Source organism: Canis lupus, chromosome 16 (assembly GCF_011100685.1).
Source record: "Canis lupus familiaris isolate Mischka breed German Shepherd chromosome 16, alternate assembly UU_Cfam_GSD_1.0, whole genome shotgun sequence".
Classification (NCBI taxonomy): Eukaryota; Metazoa; Chordata; class Mammalia; order Carnivora; family Canidae; genus Canis; species Canis lupus.
Window position 1 is genome coordinate 31,742,736 of NC_049237.1, and position 22,292 is coordinate 31,765,027.

Below are 22,292 nucleotides of genomic sequence, written 5' to 3' on the forward strand. Positions count from 1 at the left end.
AGCTCTCAAGCCAGGTTTGCCTGAAGAATCACCCTCCTGGGGCACCTGAGTGGCTCAGACCATTTAAGCGTCAAGCATCTGCCTTCAAGCTCAGGTCCTGATCTCAGGGTCATGGGATCATGGGATGGAGCCCACCTGGGGCTCCCTGCTCCGTGGGAAGTCTGCTTCTCCCTCTCCTCCTGCTCTCGCCCTCCCTACTTCCCCCCACTGCTCATGCTCTCTCTCTCTCTCTCTCTGTCTCTAATAAATAATCTTTTTTAAAAATTTCAAAAAAAAGGACTCGCCCTCATGCAGTGACAGCATCCACAGAGGAACTCCCACAGGCAATGGAGGTATGGTGTCCGGTTAAGGAGTTCTTTTTTTTTTTTTTTTAAGATTTTATTTATTTATTCATGAGAGACACACAGAGAGAGAGAGAGAGAAAGGCAGAGACACAAGCAAAGGGAGAAGCAGGCTCCATGCAGGGAACCTGATGTGGGACTCGATCCCGGGTCTCCAGGCAGGACCACACCCGGGGCTGAAGGCCACACTAAACCACTGAGCCACCTGGACTGCCCAGTTATAGAGTTCTAATCGTGCTCCCCCAAGACAGGGAGGATACTGAACAATCAGAGTCTCCTCCAGCCCTCTCTTACAGAGGAGTTTCAGCAAGTCAGACCATTCTTGTTACAAGATTCTATTTTTTGAGAACTTTGGCGATTTCAGACAAGGTTATCTCTATCAGGAAAAAAAAATCATACTGGCATTTGGGTGTCATCCCATCATCTACCTGAATTATACTGAATGTCTTTTTGTCAATGATGTACGTGGATAACTGGAGCATGAAAGATTGCACCAGCATAAACAAAGGCAGGATAAAAAATATGCTCCTTCTTTGAGCCTGCACCCAGTAATGGTTATATTAATCACCATTATCATTATAGCTACCCTCCCCGGTATCATCAGAATCAATTCAGCAACTGTTTCTCATGGTGACGTCTCCTTATTACAACACGGTATTAATTGTATCTGAGTTGATTTTCTGCTCCTACTGCTGAACAGCTGTGTGGGAGTAAATATCCTTCAGTGAAACACCAGCTCAGGCTGCCAGGACTCAGGAAATTGATCCAGATGTGAGCAGGATGGGGGGGGGGGGGCAGCTGTGGAATAGAATACCCAGTGTCTGTGCTAAATTTAGTAATCAGTGCAGCCAATAAAGAGTTAACAGCTTGAGTTTTGCTTTTTATTCGTTTAATCTAGGTCAGAAACATTCATCCTGAGGAACCTTGTCTAGTGCCTTCTTTATAAAAAAGGAGAAAGTACAACCATCAAGAGAATAACCACATGGATTCCCTAACCATCTGATTAAAACTATAACTATCCCAAATTTCTATTGTGGTTATTGGGAAACAAAGCCATCTCAGCACTTTGATTTTTTTTTTTAAGTACATTTCCACACACTTTAGTTTGTGACTTCTGCAAATTAGAGCTCTCACACTTTTTTCCCTAGATAGACTGAGCCAATTACACACCAGAGCAACAGTAATTTTGTTGCCTCCCCTTGGAGTCTCTAACTGGCCAGCAAAAGCACCAGAAGACCTGTTGATTTGTATCTCTCTTGTTGCTTCTTATCAGCTCCATTGCCTCTGGACATCACAAACTGTGTTTATTTTACTTTATTTTGTTTTAAGGATCTGGCAATGAGCTAAGACTCAGATTACTTAGCTGCCCCCCTCTTAACTGCTTATTTCTCCATGTGAGGTTGCCTGGACCACCATTTCTTCATCTTTTAAAAATGGCAGCAATACAGGGAGCCCAGGTGGTTCAGTCTATCAAGCGCCTGACTCTTGCTTTAGGCTCAGGTCATGATCTCAGGGTCCTGGGATAGAGCCCCCCTCCTTGCTCAGCAGCGAGTCTGCTTAAAGATTCTCTCCCTCTGCACCTCCCCCAACTTGTGATCTTTCCCTCTCTCTCTAAAATAAATAAGTCTTTTAAAAATTAAAAAAAAAAATTTAATGGCAGCAATTCCACTTCTAGAATATCTATCTGAAGAAAATGAAAACACTAATCCAGAAAGAGATATGCACCCTTATGTTCATTGTAGCATCATTTACAATAGCCAAGGTATAGAAACAAATGTCCATTGATAGGATAAAGATACGCTGTGTGTTTTTGCATTCCATATATATATATATATATGGACTACTCAGCAATAAAAAAAAAAAAAGAAAATCTTGCCATTTAGAACCTGGATGGATCTTGAGTGTATGATGCTAAGTGAATAAGTCAGACAGAGAAAGACAAATACCCCATGATTTCACTTCTAAGTGAAATCTAAAACACAAAACAAAACAAAACAAAACCCAGATTCATAGATACAGGAAAGAGTGGTGGTTGCCTGAGGAAAGGGGTACTGGGGGGAGGGGGTCAAGAGGGTGTAGGCATAATGGGTGAAGGTGCTCTAAAGGTATAAACATCCAGCTACAAAATAAGTCATGGGGATGTAATGTACAGCACGGGGAATATAATCAATAATATTGTATTAACTTTGAATGAGAACAAATGGTAACCAGACTTGTAGTAATCAATTTACAATGTATACAAATGTCAAATCACTAGGCTATATACATAAAATTAATTTAATATCATATGTCAATTGTTTTTATTCAATAAAAAAATTGTTAATTCTAATTTTAAAAAAGAAGAAGAATAGCTGGTCTTTGCTCACTAGATGAGCAGCAATAAGGCAGGCAGGAAATACCATAGGGCTAAGCTCAGTGTGATAAGCCCACTGGAGTCTTCTGAGAAGGTGTGGAAAAGCTTCTGGAGGTCATCTGCAGTGCATGGCAGGAGCCTTACCATGTTTCTTTCAACCCTACTATCCTCCTTCTAAGAAAATGTCCTAGGAAAGGCTGTAATGATGGGCTCACAAGTCTTTACATACAAATGCAGTTTGTTTCAATATTTACAATGAAAATTTGCAACAAATTTAAATATCAGCAATATAAGATTAGTTAAGAAAATTATAAAATATTATATAGCCATTAAATTATGGTTTTCAAAAATTTGGTAATGCCTTTGGAAAAACTCAAACAACTAGGTTTAAAACAAAAGTTTAGAAATCATTCTTTTTTCCAAAATTTGGCACAGCCACACATATAGATAATCATAGTGATGTGTGTGCATGTGTATGTATAACATGTATATTGGTATAAAAGGAGGGAAGGAGAGGAGGAAATTGAGAGAGAAATACACCAAAAATATTAAAATTGATTATCACTTGATGGGCTCTTCTGTGATTTATGTTCTTTATGTTTTCAATTTTCCTAATTTTCTAAAATTACTTTTATAATCAAGAAAAACAAATACTTTAAAGCTAAGTTTGTGTGAAACTATTTTTTCTTAAGATTTTATTTATTTATTTGAGAGAGGAATAGTGCACACATGATCCAGGGGAGGGGCAGAGGGACAAGTAGACTCCCCACTGAGCATGGAGCCTGACACAGGGCTCAATCCTAGGACCCTGAGATCATGATCTGAGCTGAAGTCAGACGCTTAACCAGCTGAATCACCCAGGCCCTCCTGTGTGAAGCTATTAAAATTATATTTTAAAATAGTTTCAAGATGTGGGAAAATGTCTATACAAAAACTCAAGGTCAATTCTTGTTTCATTGAGTGATGTACATTTAAGTCTCCTCTATGCCTTTTCATGGAGGATAAATTCTTATGGTTGCAACTCTATCGAAAGTCATGAATGAAAAAAGTAAATACCTCAAAATATTAACATTGGTTATTTCTGAATGACAGGATTGGGGTGATCTTAACTTCTTAATTTTTTTAAATTAAAACACACAAACAAAAATATGTTTTCAAGAGTTAAAAAATCGGAAGCCCTATTATTGGCAAAAATGTGCATTTTTAAAATTTGATATTTTAGATATTAAAAATATTTTTAAAGACTTTTGTGTACCCAGTTATACAAATTCCCTTTTCATAGATTATATATATACATATATATGTGTATATGTATTCTAATATATGGAATGAAGGGACTTTCTGAACCAAGTACCATGTGCCAAACAAAATATCTCAGAACCCCAGAGAATAACCAGCACAACCATTGCCCCAAATACCCACCTTGCAATCCAGCCTGGACGTGAAGCCACCACGCCCATCAATGCCAGTGAAGCTGTGAGCTGCTGCTCCTTACTACATCAATACCTAGAGAGACTGGTTGAAGCTGACAAGTAAGAAGTGGAGTATTCAAAGGTTTCCTCTCAAGATCCGGCATCAACTATTCCCAAGCCTGTTTCTAGTAGCCTCTTAACATTGCCTCATGTCAATGGTGTGGAAAATCAAGCTGTTATTAATTAAACATATAATTCCAAATGAGACAAACATTACTTCTGGGCCTTGAGAAATGTTACAGAATAGAACAATCATTTTAAGAAACATATTTTTTAAAAACAACTGAATCCTGGGGACATATGAGTCATTGCCCACACTCTGTAGAATGTACCTGTCCTTGCAATCTATAATCCAAGACTGCACATGCATACATTTGTACCTAAATTGTAAGTTTTAGACAAATGGGTATAAATTATTCATATTTGTCCAATATGTATTTTTGGAAGGAGAAGGAAATGACAAATTCTATTAAAATTGAAGTTGAATTTTAACTGTAATAAACATTTTTGAGATTTTTTTTTAACCTGTACAATGATATAGGGAGTTTGTTTTTTTTTTTTAGTCTTTGGGTTTGTGCCTCTGTCTTGCCTGTAACAAAGGACTTGGACCCTCTCAATCCCTAGCTCCTCACCCCAGTTCAGGCTGGCTCCTGTGGTCTTGGGTCTCGCTCTTTCTGAGCACAAAGACAACTGATCACTCCATATGTGACTGGAGGAGCTGTCTACCCAAAGCATATGTATTTAATCAACTTTAATACCCCTGCAGTCCGGAGGAAATGAAATGCCTGGGACTGGGAATAATTATCATTTCCATTACATTAGCAAGGTTTGCTGGAGTGCCAGAGGGGCAGGCCCCTCTCCATCACTCTGCTAACACTGCCTGGCAGCTTAGGGGAGGGCAGGCGTGGACTGCCCAGTCAGTAACTGAAACACATGCGCCTCAAACCTCTTCCCTTTCCTGCTCTCAGTTGTCCTCCTTCAGTTTTCTCTTCTACCTTGAGGTCACAGAACCTACTATGATTAATGAAGAACGTGGCTGATCTTTCATATTTTCTTCAATGTGTCCTTAATATTACTCTTCATTAAAAGAGGGAAATCAAATCTGTGGCCTTTAGAGTGAAATATTAGTAGGCATATAGGCAGCCCAAATAAGAAAATTCCAGAGAGCATCTAGAATCTCACGAGATGGGCCAGCAGCAGCTGAGCCAGGCTGGGGTCCCCAACTCCACAGCACCTCTCAGATGGGGAATCCTGGGTACCCTGGCTCCCACACTGTTCTCTCCAAGGGAAATATCTGGAGGGGTACCTGAAAGCAGCAGAGAAGACACAGAGGACCTATCTTTTCCGAGCTCTCTTGCAAACCACGCAAACTGCCTGAGTCATTTGACTTCTCTGAGTTTGATCTTCTCTTCTGTAAAGTGAGAAGAAAATATCTACCCTTCCTACTCTTGGCATTGCCACGAGGATCAAAGGAGATGATATTTGTGAATGGTCTTTGTACAGCATAAAAAGTACAGGATAATAACTAAGAGATGGCTTAAAGGAGTATTGAACTTGCCTCCCTCCAAATTTATATATGAATTTATATATGAATATAATTGGATATCCAATTATATTCATACATATATATGTATATACATATATGTACATGTATATGTATATACATACATATATATCCATTGTGGCAGGGTGGGGGAAAATACATCCTCTCTTACACTGCAGAAATAAGGATAAACGTATAAATTTTTCAAATGCCTGATGTATATCAAAAAGCATTTAAAGTGTGCGTACCCTTTGGCCCAAAAAAATCCAATACATTGCTTTTATTTATTTTTCAGTCATAGCATGTTAGATTGACAATGTAAATTGGTAGCACATAAAAGGATTACTGTGGTTGAAGTCTTTTTTGTCCTTCAACCTTAATAACATGACCCAACTCAATACTCTTTTTTTAAAGATTTTATTTATTTATTCATGAGAGAGAGAGGCAGAGACATAGGCAGAGAGAGAAGCAAGTTCCCTGAGGAGAGCCTGATGCAGAACTCGATCCTGGAACCCTGGGATCATGATCTAAGCCAAAGGCAGACACTTAACCATTGAGCCACGCAGGTGCCCCCCAACTCAATACCTGTTAGAGTAATTCTAGTATTGAGAATGTTGTCAGTGACATCTGCGTTCCAGTAATTTCACATAAAAACAAAATATATTACATAACTTAAAATTTATGGCTTTTCATTCTTAAAAATGATAACACATCAACATATGCCTATTGTGTGTATATATGTATATAAAAAGCTCAGAAAATGTAGTCGCAGGAAGTAAAAGAGGTTGGACATAGGAGACAAAAGGAGAGCTTTCTTTTCATCTGAAAAGCTGTAGCTTTGAACTTGCTTTACAATGTATATATTTGCTTTTGTAAATAAGAAGCCACTTTTTAGACTATAACATAAATCAGTATACAATTGATTATCCACATAGCACTAATCATAACTGCTGCAAGAACACAGAAGGGAAAGCCAACAAGAGTATGAGCTAGAAGAGTGGGTATGACTTACTAGTGACAGAGGAAGTCCAAAGGAACAGTAGGAGAGAGAGAGAGAGAGAGATGATAGATAAGAACCGATATTGCTGAAGAAAAATTTCTGTCAGGGAAGTCATGGACAACGACATTTGATAAGACAGAGGCAGAAGGAAAAAACTTAAATTTAACCCTATCAGCAAAAAATGGCCCATTGGCCATTGTTGAGTTTGTATGTTCAATTTTCAAATATGGGTAATTAAGATGTAGTTATATCTATTCAGATATTAAAGTAAGATTGCAGGTCTGTAGAGACTTATGAGTAATGAACAGAAAGGACTACCTGAGCCATTTGAGCTGCTCTCAGAATCCTCTGACATTGGTTTCTTCCTTGATCGAGACTTTGCTCCATCTATAGAAAGTATGTTTTGTTTACATCTCAAGTTTCCACTTTGGTGGTTTCTAGTACTTGCGTGAAAACCTAGAGCACCCCTCATAGTGTTTCCTAGCTCGGGCTCCACACCCCAACTGGTTGCCTCGGGAATTCTAAAAGTCTTCCTGATCCTAGAACTAAGACACTAAAACCAGTGTTGGCTAGTGGTTCCCAAACCTGGCTGAACATCCGAAGCATCTGGGTAGATTTTTTAAGTGCACATCCCCATATGGATCCAGACTCACTAATCAGAGTGTAAGGATGAGGCCCAGAAATCCCTAATCTCCCAGATGATTGCCATGTAGCCAGTCTGGCTTATCCGGAGCGTCCAAACCCAGGGACCTGTAAGTTAGCTGATTTCTGCCCAACCATTCTGTCACTGTCCCACGGGCCCTCCTCTCTTTCCCAGGGACACCATCCCAGCTGCAGTGTCGTCCCCATCAGCTCTAAGGCCCCCTCGGTGCGGTGGCACCTCAGACAGGACTGTATCACTTTAGGTATCAGTAAAAAGAGGGAAAATGAGGCACCACAGAGTGTCAGTTATTCAACAAACAGAACAACTGCCATGATCCTTGGCACTCTGTCGGTGAAGAAGGAACAGCAACACAAGGTTTCAGGAAGCTTCAAGCAAACCACGAGTTAAAATTTGAAAATGTGTAGCCCATCCCTGAGGCACTTTGCAATTTCTGCTCAGTGCCCCTCAGGAATTCGAGAGTTGCCCGGCAGCAGGTCTGTTGTCAAGCGCAATCATTACACGGGTCAAAAGGTAAAGGAAGGCTCACTGCTTGTCCTAGACCAGCGCCTTACTGTCACCTTTCCAACAAATATTGTTACTTGTCATTCTTTGAACAAATACATTTTAACAAATGTATTTCTAAACGAAGCAAGAAAGCCTTCTCAAAATATTTATATTTCACTTTTCTGTGATGCTATGAAGAAATGACAGTCTCAGATGAAGTTCATGACTGATCTCCTGAAGGCTGGCTCTCCTTCGTCATGCTCTGCTTGGTCATCATGGGCGTTTTAAATTTTTTTTAATATTTTATTTATTTATTTGACAGAGAGAGAGTACACGCATAAAAGGGGAAGGGCAGGTGCAGAGGGAGAAGCAGACTCCTCGCTGAGCAGGGAGCCCGATGTGGGGCTCAGTCCCAGGACCCTGAGATCATAACCTGAGCTAAACTGAACTGAGTCACCCAGGCGCTCCCAGGTTTTTTAAAAATTGTGCTAGTATCTTGAAATTCCACATAAAAATTTAGATTTCTGGCATTTTCCTGAGAAGTCAGGAGACTGAAGTCCCTGGGCTCACACTTGAAGGCCACAGTCATCTAAGATGAAGAGGATTTTCTCTGGCAGATGTGACCTGAGCTCCCCAATCTGCCACATTTCCTGTATAGCCTGGGACAAGGCCTGTCAACTTCCCGGTCCCCAGGGCATCTGAGTCTGCCTCCTGTGCTCAGCAATGGGACCTCTGTAGAAATCAATACACAAGATGATCCGGAACATATTCTGAGAGAAACAAATATAACAGTATCATGACCTAGGAAAGATTTAGAGCAAAGAAGAAACCAAAGTCAGCAAAATTATAGCAGGGACCAAATGTCATGAGACCAGTAGTCTCAAGTTCTACGCCCTTATCTCCACTCTGCTGCCCAGCCAAGAGAGACTCCAGCCACATCACTGAATGTCTCTGAGTCCTCACTTGTGACTACCTTCCCAAAGGAAGGAAGCAAACTGACATCCTAGCATCTCGTGGCTCTAAGACTATGGTCAGCAAACTGCGACCCACAGGTCAGATCTAACCAGCTGCCTGTCTCTGCATGGCCCACTTGGCTAAGAATGTTTTTTGCAGGTTTCCTTGGTCGGGGGGGGAAAGAAAACATCAAAAGAAAAATAATGTTTCATGGTACAGGAAAAGTAGATGAAATCCTAATTTCAGCAGCCATAAATGAAGTTGTATTGAAACACTGCCACATTCGTTCATTTACATACTGTCTAAGGCTGCTTTCAGGGTACAACCAGCAGACATGCAGAGTTGGAACAGAGCCTGTGACCCACCTAGCCTAAAATATTTACTTTGTGGCTCTTTACAGGAGAAGTTTGCTGGCCCTGGTCTAAGGCATCAATCTAAGCTGTTCCACTAATATACAAAACTCCCCCAGAGAGTCCCTCACTTGTATTTATATAAAGCTTTCTTTCTAAAAGAATGTGAATTTTCTGGGTGATTATTTCAATAGCAGGGTGTTTTAAATATGACCAAAGTATTTGCATAGGCCTTTTTTCCATGGGAATATCAATAATAGCAGCTATTGCCTATTGAATACACACTAAGTTCCAGGCATTTCACAGGTGTTACCTCATGAATGTCCTCTGCAAACCCTTGAGGTAGCTTTCATCATCCCCTTCCCTTTTTAAGCTAAATAAACCAGGGGGGCCTGGATAAGCTCAATTGGTGAAGTGTCTGCCTTCACCTCAGGTCATGATCTCAGGATCCTGGGATTGAGGCCATGTTGGACTCCCTGTTCAGCAGGGAGTCTGCTTCTCTCTCTTTCTCCCTCTACTACTCCCCCTGCTTGCCAACCCTCTCTCTTTCTCTCTCTCAAATAAATAAAATCTTTATAATATATATATGGTAAGTAAACCAAAGCTTAGGAAATTTAAATAATATTCCCAAGGTCAAACAGTTAACAAATGGCCAAGTTCATTATAAGTCCACAGCTGAGTTCATTACAAATGCCACTGCTTACACAGCAAATGCCCATCCCCAAGGACATGAGGCCCAAAGAAAAATTGGGAAGAACTCTGATGCAACCTATTCTTTTTTCATAATCTCATCCCACCCCTCATTCCAAAAACCCTACCTATATAGTACATTGCCTTGACTGACTTTCCCCTTAAATCTCATCTTTTTCATCAAAAAGCATTGCCATAAAAGCTGAGGATATTCAATGTCCTTCGATATGACGATAGGATGCTTGGTCCTCATGAAACCAAAACCCCATCCACTACTGATATGTTCAGCCAGTGGAGGTTCACCATTCCACACTGACATGGCTTTGAAATCATCTTCTTTACTGCATTCTCAGTGGCCGTTCACTTTCATCCTGGCAATATTTTTTTTTAACTTTTTTTAATTGAAGCACATGTTCAGAATAGAGGGACACTCATCAAGCTTACACCCTGAAGCAAAAATAAACCACAAGTAAAAAAAAGGGTGAAGTAACAAGAGAGTAGAGACCTGGCAGTGGCGAAGATGGGCTGACAGGAGTAAAAAGACATGAGAACAGGCATCCCGTGGACTAGGAAAGCAGAGAGATGGATGGTTGGATGGATGGATGGATGATGGAAGAAGGAAAAGAAAAAATAAATAAATAAAAAATAAATAAAAAATAAAAAAATAAAAAAAAAGAAGAAGGAAAAGAAGAAGGATGGCCAGTGGAAGAGACATGAAGAAGAAAGAGTATGAGAAGTATGAGAAAACAAAAGGAGAAGAAGTCAGAGTCTGTCATTTTTCCCAAAGGAGAAAGAAAACATCCAACCACCCTATTTCCCTAATCCTTTTCCCACCTGGATCCATCTGCAACAGTTTCAATTTGAATCCAAATAATGTCTGAGATTTGGGATTCACTAGTAAACTAGCTCTGATTCCCTAATCCCAACACCGGATGTTTAGGGGTGTTGGGATTTAGAGTTAATTAATTCAGCCACCTGTAACACTCGTTCAGATGTTGCTACCTTTTCATCTTCGTGCAAACTTATTTGCAGATGCTGAGCAAATACTTTCCCCACCCCTTCCTTCCACAGCCCTGAAGAGCTCCCTCTCAGCCTTCCTAGGCAGACTCTTGAGCTCCATGCTCCTTTATTTCCAAGTGCAGACCTTGAACTTCATGTAGAGAGAATTTATAGTTGTCTATATTCTTTAGGCTTGTTTACGTGTGACCTCTTTATTATGCTGGCTGCTTGTCCATCTTGCTATGGAAAAAGGAGAGAAAAACCTATAGTAAGTAAAGGATGCAATTGAAGTCTCTCAAGCAGAAGTGCTCATTCCTTTGTGAGATAAAGCAGATTTTCGCAAAGGGAATTGGGGGCCAGCCTGATGACACTCCCTCAGCTTGCCTTCACACAGATGTAGAAGCCTGTTAGTCAACAAAGTGACCCCACTGGGTATCTCCTCAGATTTTTGCTGTCATATCCAAGTAGAGTATTTATAGATATTCACCCTGCAAACAGTGATCATAGCCATCAGAAAGTTTAAAACTACTAAATTTCTTACACAGAGTATTAACTGAAAGCTTTAAGAGACACAATATTTAGAGGAGCCTGAGTGGCTCAGTTGGTTAAGCACCCAACTCTTGATTTCAGCTCAGGTATGATCTCAGGGCTGTAAAGTCAAGCCCCATGTCTGGCTCTGCACTGACCAAGGAGTCTGCTTAAGATTCTCTCTTCCTCTCCCTCTCCCCCTCCCTCACTTCTTTCCCCTTTTCTGGAAAAAAAAAGAGGCACAATATAGAGAGAGGTTTGTCTGAAGGACATCGATTAAGATCATTCCCCCAATATTTGCTGAGCACATGCTAGGACCTGCTCTGCCCAAGCTAACACATGGGGGTCTTTGTGAGCCAAGCAAGACATCAATCAAGTGCTCTACTGTTTTGATCCCATTTAGTAGTTCCCTTCCCCCACCCCAGAACCCTTCTGGTACATGTTCCCTACCTAGTTCATAGAGAATTGAGAATAAAGAAACCTGTGGAAGAATTAGAATTAAAACTTTCATCCCTGACTCCAAGCCCATTGTTCTTGCACTATATCACATTCCTCCCACCTTTAGAAAGAAAATAATTTCTTCCAAGGACACAGATTCCCTCTACTTTGTAAGGTAGATGTTAGTCTGACCAACAAGCAGTTTAAGAATCTCAAGAAATCTCCTTCCATCTTTGAAAAACAAGGCTGTAAGGTAAACAATCTAATCAAACATAGAATTTGTAATATCCGTTGGAAGTTGAAGGACATTAAAATTGGTGGCTTCTAATAAGCAAGCCGGACTGTTATCTGCATGGCAAAGGATCTCTTGGGAGAAGGGAAAAGCTTGGTCAAGCACAATTATCTTGTATAACAGTGAAAAAATTTTAACCGCTCCAATATGTTGATGGTGAGATTTAATCTTAGTGTAAAGATACCTTTATCAACCGTCGGGATTCATCATGCACACAAAGCAATTTAGACATGCATGGTTCTTGCCTTTAAGGATCTTTCTAAAATGGAATTCCTCTCCATGGATACTCATTTGTATTGGTGGAATTTCTTGCTAAGAAAACAAAATGTCTTTCAAAATCCCAGGTTGTTACCAACTTGTCATATTGGAAAGATAATACAATTTCAGCTGAATATTCCCACTCCAGTCAAAAGTTAATGAGATAATGAGCTCAGTTTAATTTCCTGGTAAGGACACCCTTTTCACATCACGAAGTCCCCAGACGATTCTGGATTTCTCACTGCCTTCATTCCTGGTGCCCTTCCTTTACAAAGAAACAATAATAGATGCAAGTTCCGATTTTTAGCACACCCTGCCCCAATCTTAATTTCATCTTAGTCTATATTTTATCCACCTATCTGGTCCCACTGTCCATCCCCTTCATTAAAGAGAGAGAGCAAGCGCACAGATGCACAAGAGTGAGCCTGCAATGGAGAAGACATTGCACTAGGGAGGAAGAACACATACCTGGTAAGAGCCTGTTCTTAGAGCATGCAACCTAGTGTAATAACTGACTGATCCACCCTAAGTATTTTGTGCTGAGAGAAGAGGTGTGACCTTGTGGGACCAACATGGAGGAGCATTTAATCCAGCTTGGAGGAATCAGAAAAGTCTTCCTAGAGGAGATATTTTGAACTGAACCTTCAAGGATAAATAAGAATACCCAAGGTGAAGAAAAGAAGATACAAGTGCTCCCAAAATTCTCTTAAAAATTTTATTTTTAAGTAACCTCCACACCCACATAGGGCTGGAACTCACAACCCCAAGATCAAAAGCCACTGCTCTTCCAGCTGAGCCAGCCAGGCGCCCCTCTCCCTAAATTCTTGACATGTACCAGAGACTTAGGATGTATGACAGAAAAGTAAAAGAGGATGAGTATATTGTGACCTGATGAGGGACTTAAATCTTATGTGAAGACGTTGTGCTTTATCCTGTGGGCTAAAGACAAGGTTATCGTGGATTTTTCAGCGAGGGAACGACAGCTTCAAATTTGTATTTGAGAAAGAAAACCAGCAGTCATGGTTAAAGTAGAAGTCAGCGAAACTTGTCAAGGGAAATTTCAAAGACAGACTAGGAGGGGAAGCAGGACATTGGGAGCGGGCAGGGGAGAGCAGGGTGTGGTGACATTCTCCTCCTTCCTAGTATCACCAGCAGATCTCCAGCCAGCACCCTTTAAACCCTGAACTGTTTCTCATCCCTCATGCACACTTTAGCTGAGCTAAAAACAAGGATCCCTGCATTTGTTTGAATCTCTTTTTTTTATGTTTTGAAAATGAAGATGGGCAGATAATAATATCTCATCAGCTCAATTCCCAAAACACCAGCTGCTGGCCTCTTTCTAAGTGATCTGGAACCAACCACAGAGAACGTGGTTGACTGTGTTTGCTGCTGATTAAGGCTAAGTCCAGGTTCCATGGGCTGCCAGAGCCAGCTGGGATGCTCTTTACCTTCCAGCAGCTACTCCACTCTATCTTCATTTGCACTGAGGGTAGAGACTCACACCTTTCATCAGAATAATGAGCAAAGACATTCACAATAAGGAAATTGGATTCTTTTGTGTGATGGCGTCTCTTCCTAATCCCTCCATCCCTACCAGTTCTTCATTCTGGCTCTCTATCACGTCAGACGGGGCTCAGTGACATGAATACCTTCACCCCCCCCCCCAATATCTCCCAATTCAGATTTGGAATTAATTTTCTGAACTTGGTACTGCAGTCTTTGGGATATTTTAGGGCAGGGGCCTCCAAGCAATATAATAGAATTTATTGACAGAGCTCAGTGTTTCCAAGTTGACTCTCTGCCCTATGGTTCTTGAGGGATTTCTCTGGAGATGTAAGCATGGCTTGATAAAAATGACTCTTGCTCTGTGCTCTTATCTTACACCCCAGGATCTTAACTAGTTTTTTTTGTCATGGCTTTCTTGAGCTATGACTTGCATTCCATAAAATTCATTTTTTAAAAGTATACAATTCAGTAGTCACTGTATTCACAGGGCCATGCAACCATCATCACCACTTAATTTTAGAACATTTCACCACCCCACCAAGAAAGCCCATCTCCTAAGTTATTCTCCATCTCTCCCTTCTTCCAGTCCCTGGCAACCACTAACCTACTCCCTGTCTCTTTGTACTTACCTAGTCTGAACATTCCACATAAATGGCAATTATATATGGCCATAAATTGTCAAAGTCCATCCATATTATAGCATATATTGGCATTCCATTCCCTTTTATCAATAAACAATATTCCATTTTATGAATATGTCAAACATATTCGCTTGACAGACATTTGGATTGTTTCCATTTTTTGGCTATTATGTATAATGTGCTATGAACAGCTGTGTAAAAATTTTTGTGTGGACGTATATTTTCATTTGCCTTTGATATATACCTACAAGTAGAATTGCTGGTTCCTATGGTAACTCTGTGTTTAACATTTTGAGGAACTGACAAATCTTAAAGTGGCTGCACCATTGTACATCCTCACTAGCAGTAAATGAGGGTTCCAATTTTCTGCACTCCTTCATCAACACTTGTTATTATCTGTCATCTTTATTCTAGCCATGTCACTGGGTGTGAAGTCATATCTCATTGTAGGTTTGATTCATGTTTCTCTAATGACTAATGATGTTGAGCATCTTTTTAAATGCTTATTGGCCATTTGTATATCTTTTCTGGAGAAATGTCTATTCAAATCCTTTGCCCACTTTTTTTCATTGAAGCATAGTTGACGCACAATGTTACATTAGTTTCAGGTGTGCAATACAGCAATTGGACAACTCTATACCTTAAGCTGTGCTCACCACAAGTGTAATTACCATCTGTCACCATACAATGCTATTACAATACCATTGACTGTGTCCCTTATGCTGTGCCTTTTACTCCCATGACCTATTCATTCTATAACTGGAGGCCTGTATCTCCCACTCCCCTTCACCCATTATGCCTATCCCCACCTCTTCCCTATGGCAACTATCAGACTATTCTCTGTATTTATGGGTCTGTTTCTGCTTTTTTTTTTAAAGTTTGATTTTTTGTTCATTTGTTTTGTTTTTTAGATTTCACATGTGAGTGAAATCATATGGTATTTGTCTTTCTCTGTCTGACTTATTTCACTTAGTGTTATACCCTCCAGGTCCAATCATGTTGTCACAAATGGCAAGGTCTCATTCTTTTTTATGGCTGAGAAATATTCCAGTGTATATATATACATATATATATATATACACACACACACCACATTGTCTTTATCCATTCATCTATTGATAGACGATTAGATTGTTTCCATATCTTGGCTATTGTAAATAGTGCTGCAATAAACAGGGGCACATGTATCTTTTCAGATTAGTATTCTCATTTTCTTTGGATAAATACCCAGTAGTGGAATTACTAGATCACACAGTATTTCTATTTTTAATTTTTATTGTTGTTTAGAGAGCATGAAAGTGGGAGGGTGGGGCCAGAGGGAGAGTGAGAGAGATTATCTTAAGCAGGCTCCACACTTAGCACAGAGCCAAGTCACAGGGCTCAATCTCAAGAACCTGAGATCATAACCTGAGCTGAAACCAAGAGTCAGACTACTAACTGAGCCACCCAGGTGCCCCTCTTTTTTTTAATTTTTTGATGAATATCCATACTGTTTTCCTCCTTTGCCCATTCTTTAACTGGGTTATTTGGGTTTTATTGTTGGGTAGTAAGAACTCTTTAAATGTTCTAGATACAAAGTCCTTATCAGCTATATGATTTGCAAATATTTCTTCCCATTCCATGAACTGATTTTTAATTTAATTTTTATGTTTTTTACAATTTCTTGATTTCATTTGCAGCACAGAAGTTTTTAATTCTATGACGATCAGTTTATCTATTTTCATTGTTGTTGCTTGTGCTTTCGGTACTGTATCTGAGAAACCATTACCTAAGCCAAGGTTACAAAGATTTCCTATTGTATTTTCTTCTAAGAGTTTTATAGCTTTAGATTCCTTTGGAGTTACTTTTTGTATATGGTGTGAGATGGGGGCCAGGATCTTAAAATTAATATATAAATTATTTTCCTTTCTCCCTTCCCTGTGACCCCAATACACAAATACACTTACACACATGTATTCTCTCTCTCTCTCTCTTCAACCTTGCCTAAAAGCAACATCACTCCATTGAAATGCAAGCTCCAATTCTGCAAAACTAGAGCATTCTGGACCTGTTTTCTCAGCTATAATATAAGAATAAACATAGTGTAGGATTGCCAGAAGATAAAATACAAAGGCCTTTTCTCTCATCTTCATCAAAAACTTCACTGCAGGGATCGCTGGGTGGCTCAGTGGTTTGGCACCTGCCCTCCACCCAGGGCGTGATCCTGGAGTTCCAGGATCGAGTCCTGGTCAGGCTTCCCGCATAAAGCCTGCTTTTCCTCTATCTGTGTCTCTGCCTCTGTGTGTGTGTGTGTGTGTGTGTGTGTCTGTCTGTCTGTCTCTCATGAATAAATAAGTAAAATCTTAAAAAAAAAAAAAAAAAAAGACCTTTAAAAACTTCACTGTAGTTCCTCCTAAGAGAAACTTTGAGAGACTATAGTCCTAAGCTAGCAGTTGTCAAACTTGGCTGCACATCACACTCAGCTGGCAAGCTTGTTAATATACAGATTGCTGATCTCTACCTACTAGTTTCTTAGTCAGTAGATTTGGGGTGGGGCTTGAGAATCAGCATTCTTCTATTGATGTCCCAGGTGATGCTGATGCTATGGGTTCAGGGACCACAGCGACTTTTGGAAATCATTAGGAATATTAAATGAATGGTAGAGAAGAGATCACTCCAGAACAGGAGAAGAGCAAACTCCCAGGACTAGAAGGACTTTCCTATAGTGAACTCTAAGGGCCAGTAGAAAGAATACTAAAAATCATCATGTGAATTCAAATCATATGTTTTATGTCTTTTCTGATGAAGGGCACCAGGAGATAAACTAGGAAAATCATATTTCACATATCCCCAGAAAATATATAAATCATAATGAATCTTTATTTTGTCTTTGAAAGTAGCAGTATAGTTCTGATAAAATTATTCTCTAAATATTTAAGGCAAAATTGGAAAACTTGACCTAAACCAATTTCATCCTTGCCTCCTCCCTTTGGATACCCTGGCCCAGGTGAGAGTCTGCACATCATTGAGCCCAATGCTGATTAACCCACACCTTACAGTAATTATCCAATATAGGGTCTCCCTTTTTCCTTACTTGATCTAACCTGTACTTGCCCAAATCTCCTCTTTGAAATCTTATCTCACCTCTAAGACCCTGTCATTACTCCTACTTCTGACTTTGCAGCATTCGTTCTTAATCTCCTTGTTGTGTAAAACATTTCCACTTCTTGTGGATCTCGACTTGCCTCATCCCTCCAGCTCCAAGGATCCCATGTCTCCTCAGTGTAGAATTCTTTCAATTGTAATAGTAAGATGTTCACAAGACGTTTTTAAAAAACTGCCTAATCATATGTGTGACATGATGTTGTATTATAAAATAAGTATATATAATGATGCCTGGGTGGTTAAGCATCCAACTCTTGATTTTGGCTCAAGTCATGATCTCAGGGTGGTGAGATCAAGCCTCACATGAGGCCCCATGCTGGACATGGCCTCTACTTAAGATTCTCTATCTCCCTCTCCCTCTGTCTCCTTCTCTCTCTCTCTCTCTCTCTCTCTCTCAAATAAATAAATAAATAAATAAATCTATCTAAAAATTACATGTCAAAAATTTGGGGTATTGTCACTTAGGATGATTTTATATATGGGAGTGTTTTTGCACTTCCTTTTTTTTAGTTGTATAATTAAGATAATTAAATACCTTAATGAGTACCTAATATCAAAGCAACTGACAATCCAGATGAAAATGGCAAAGGACTTTAATAATTCTCTGAAAACACAAGTGGCCCTTAAACATATGGAAATAAGCTCACTTCATTTATCCTAAGAAAGCTGAAAAAAAATCCAAAAATTTGACAACATATCCTAATAGCAAAAGTTTTAGAGAAACATACATTTTAATACCATGCTAGAGGGAATATAAATTTGTTCAACCACTGTGGAGGGCAACTGGCAAGAACCATCAAAATAACAAATGCATTTATCCTTTGACTCAGCAACCTCATTTCTGGAAATTGCTCTTGGATACATTTGCATACGTACTGAATGGTTTGTGTACAATTTTTTTCCAGAATTGTCTATAATAACAGCAAGTTGGAATGACCTAGGGGTCCTTCAATGGGGGGGGCTGTTTAAGTAATTTGTGGCACATTTGTATAATAGAATATTATTCAGTGTAATGTAGAATGAAGAAGCTCTCTGTACATTATTATGGAAAGAACTCCAAAATACATTGTTGTGTGGCAAAAATAAGGTCCAGAAGACTATATACTTGTATAAAATGTCAAACGCTGGGTGAATAAAAAGAGATGTTAACATTTGCAGAGGATGGGAACTAAGTAACAGGGGCATTAATAGAGTACAGGTTGTTCAACATGCACTTTTTACGTTGCTTTGATTTATGCTCCATCTGCATGTGCTACTCAATCACGTATATACATGTATATGTGTGTGTGTGTGTGTGTGTGTGTGTGTGTGTGTGTGTATATGTGAGAGAGGAATTGGCTTACTTGATTATGGAGGCTAAGACCCACGATCTCCCATCCCCAAGCTGGAGACCCAGGAAAGCCAGTGGTATAAATTCCAGCCTGAATCCAAAGACTCAAGAACCAGGAGAACAGATGGTGTAAATCTCAGGCCAAAGGATCAGAAACCTGATGTCTCAGATCATTCAGTCAAGCAGAGTGAATGCTCCCTTCCTCCCTTTTTGTTCTATTCAGGCCTTCAATGGATTGAACACCTACTCACACTGGGGAGAGCAATCATCTTAACTGATTCAAAGGCTAATCTCATCCAAAAATAACCCTCACATATACCCCCAGAAATGATGGTTCATCTGGGCTCCCCATGTCCCAGTCTAGTTGGCATATAAAATTAACGATCACAAGTACTGACTTGTACACATCATTATCTGTCTCAATTCTTGTGTTCTGTAAAGCAAAAGAAAACTCCATGTATTTTAGTGTGTGAGGGGTGGTGTATGAGAATGTATGATTAATAAAGTTAATGGTATAGGTAAAATTCTTGAACTTATTTAAAATAAAAATATTATATTACATGATGGTGAATAATAAAAAATATTATTTGTATATAATTTAGAAAATATAGACAAACAAAAAGGAAACAGTCTCTCCCACAATCTTTAGTAATTTGGTTATTTTATATTCTTATAATCTCTCTAAAATACCTATTTATCTTTAAAAATAGAAATATGATTATACTATAATATTGTTTGTAACCTGATCTTTTTGTCGAATGATTTTTTTAATTTAAATTCAATTTGCCAACATATAGTATAATACTCACTGCTCATCTCATCACATGCCCTTCTTAATGCCTGTCACCTAGTTACCCCCTTATTCCACCCTCCTCCCATTCTGCAACCCTTTGTTTGTTCCAGAATGTAGATGTTTATAAACATTGACATAGTAAAAATAGAAGTCAGGAGTGGGGAGGGGAGGGGAGGGGAGGGGAGGGGAAGGGAAGGGAAGGGGAGGGTTGTTCAAGGTGCTAATTCCTCCATTTTTATAGCAAGGCATCCCTCAATATTGTCAAAACCAGAAGCACAGAGCTATAAAACACACACAAGGATTTCCATTTCTTAATTTTTTTCCATAGTCTTTTCTCATAACCTTAAAAAGATCTTTTAAAAACTAGAAACTCTGGAGGTAGAGAAACATTTATGTGAGTTCGGCACTTCCTATAAATCTACTTGTTTCTTTTTTTCTGTTGGCTTGATATAAAACTGAAGTTAATATATTGTGCCAAAAGCAACTTACTGATCTGATTCTACTTGATGATCTTATTCCTTTCTCTCTATCTACATGTACAGTGCATATGAACAGAAAGATGAATTCAATGCTACTATTAAAAACGTCTAGGTAGTGGAATTGTGGTGCAAGAACTTTTATTTGCTTCTATGCCTCTATAATTTGGCAGAAAATCTTCATCAAAAGTACAGCGTGTAGATATACTCAAACAATTTGATTCTTTCATCATGAGTCAACTTAACTTAGAGCATTTGCTAGTGTTTACCTAGGAAGAAGGGAAGTCTTGAGTTATGCCATTTCCTCATTGAAGAATCTTCTTTTTATTGCAGTGAATTTGAGATAGTCAGCCTTCTTCCTGGCACAATGCCTATTAACTGATAGGTACAGAGTAACTAGTCTCTCAAAAGAGAGAGGACACCAGGAGAGGTGCCTTATTCCATATGGTTTCAAGATTTAAAACAGTCTCTCGATGAGCACTGAGTGTTATATTGTATGTTGGCAAATTTAATATAATTTTTTAAAATCATAACTAATAAAATAAAATACCTCTTGGTATGGACGACCTCATGGAATTTGATGGCTGATTATATTATGAATTGGAAATCAGCTTAAAAGATCAGGAATAAGAAAAAATAAGCACTGGAACCTAGTTGTGTTACTGGACCTGGTATGACAATTATTCTTTTATTTTTCTACTTATAAGAATTCCAGTTCTTAAGCTAACAACAAAGATGGCTGCCTTCTTTTTAAAATCTCCAAAAGAGAGAAAACTTTCCATCAGTTTCTTGACAAACCATGGCCAAATTTCTAAATTCTGAAAATCAGGAATTCTGATGAGATGAGCATTTTCTCCTCTTCATTAGCAATTTCCTTAACCATTTTTGTAAAAGCTTTCTCTTCTATATATCCAAACACCCAGCACAGTAAGTAGCATCCGCCAGTGAATGAATATTTAGCAAGCTCACTTATTAACTTATCAATCTGTAGGAGCCTGAAAGAGCAAATATGGTGTGTGCCTATTCTTTCCAAATTTACTTAATACTTATCAGGTGTTGGAATTCCAAAATAGGAGCCAAAACAGAGCCAATTGAATTTAACAATTGGCTCAAACACCTCAAAGTGTTTGTTTGTAAACCACTCATTCAAGTCACTGACTTAATTGACTTAAGCATTGCTACTTACATTTCTTAACCATTCAATACTCCCATGTGAAATCAAGACTCTCTGTCCCTAATCTCCTAGGAGAGCACATGGAAAAATATTGAGTATGGATTGAAAAATTTTGTAAATGGCTTATGTGTTTGATAAATACAGGGTCTGAATAATTAATCATTAAATACCACAGAATCATCACAATAGAAATAACCCTAGGTTCTAATTTCCCCACTACCCATAATTCTTCTGTTAGCCAAATGGCTTCGTTTTTCTGACTCTGCATTTTCACATTTCATATTTCACACAAATAAGCCCTTTATGTGCTTTCTAACTCTAAATTATAAATTCTGATCCAACTAAACCAGGCAAGTAAAGCGTATTTCTGGTGGGGAGGCAGCCTGTCCTAGTGACATCACTATGACAGTAGGCCCAGGGAGACACCAGTCAATGCCACCATTGCTTAGTGGACTTGTCAAGGAGGAACAGCAGGACACTGAGCACTTTCAACAGTTACAAATGTCACAGCAGGAAACCACATAGAATGTGAAGCATGTCAATGAAATGAAGAGCCCAGATTAATACTTGTGGTTCACATTAGCACTCAAAACAAATACTTTCCTGTAAAACAGTCACCTCAGAGCTGGAAGGCTGCTCTCTATTTATTCATCTGAAAAGGACTCTGTCCTCTTCAGAATAGGTAATAGAATCCTTTTTGCCACCATAGCCCTGCCCCCAGTGCTCCCTGATAAAGGTGATGTCAACAGAAGCATGGGCTGAATCCAAGTTTCAGTGAAATCTAGAACAGAAGCAATGTTTTAAATTGTCCTTGTTTAGTTGAAAAGAATGGAATAATTCAAAGTAGGCATTTTACCACCCTA

At 39.2% G+C, this 22,292-nt stretch overlaps 1 long non-coding RNA gene across 4 annotated transcripts in view; it reads right to left on the reverse strand.

Annotated features, from left to right (window-relative positions):
- LOC111090294 overlaps positions 1 to 22,292 on the reverse strand; it is a 104,104-nt gene that overhangs the window by 23,477 nt on the left and 58,335 nt on the right. Inside the window, exons 1-5 of one of the 4 annotated variants that reach the window (XR_005371479.1) lie at positions 19,796 to 19,837; positions 10,995 to 11,089; positions 7,028 to 7,096; positions 5,473 to 5,577; positions 4,117 to 4,339 (exon numbers count right to left, since the gene is read on the reverse strand). The exons of 2 other annotated variants lie outside the window; for them this stretch is intronic. This is a non-coding gene — a long non-coding RNA (uncharacterized LOC111090294). Of the gene's footprint in view, positions 1 to 4,116; positions 4,340 to 5,472; positions 5,578 to 7,027; positions 7,097 to 10,994; positions 11,090 to 12,833; positions 12,978 to 19,795; positions 19,838 to 22,292 lie in introns of those variants that run through there. One more of the 4 variants, XR_005371480.1, reaches the window with a different exon arrangement.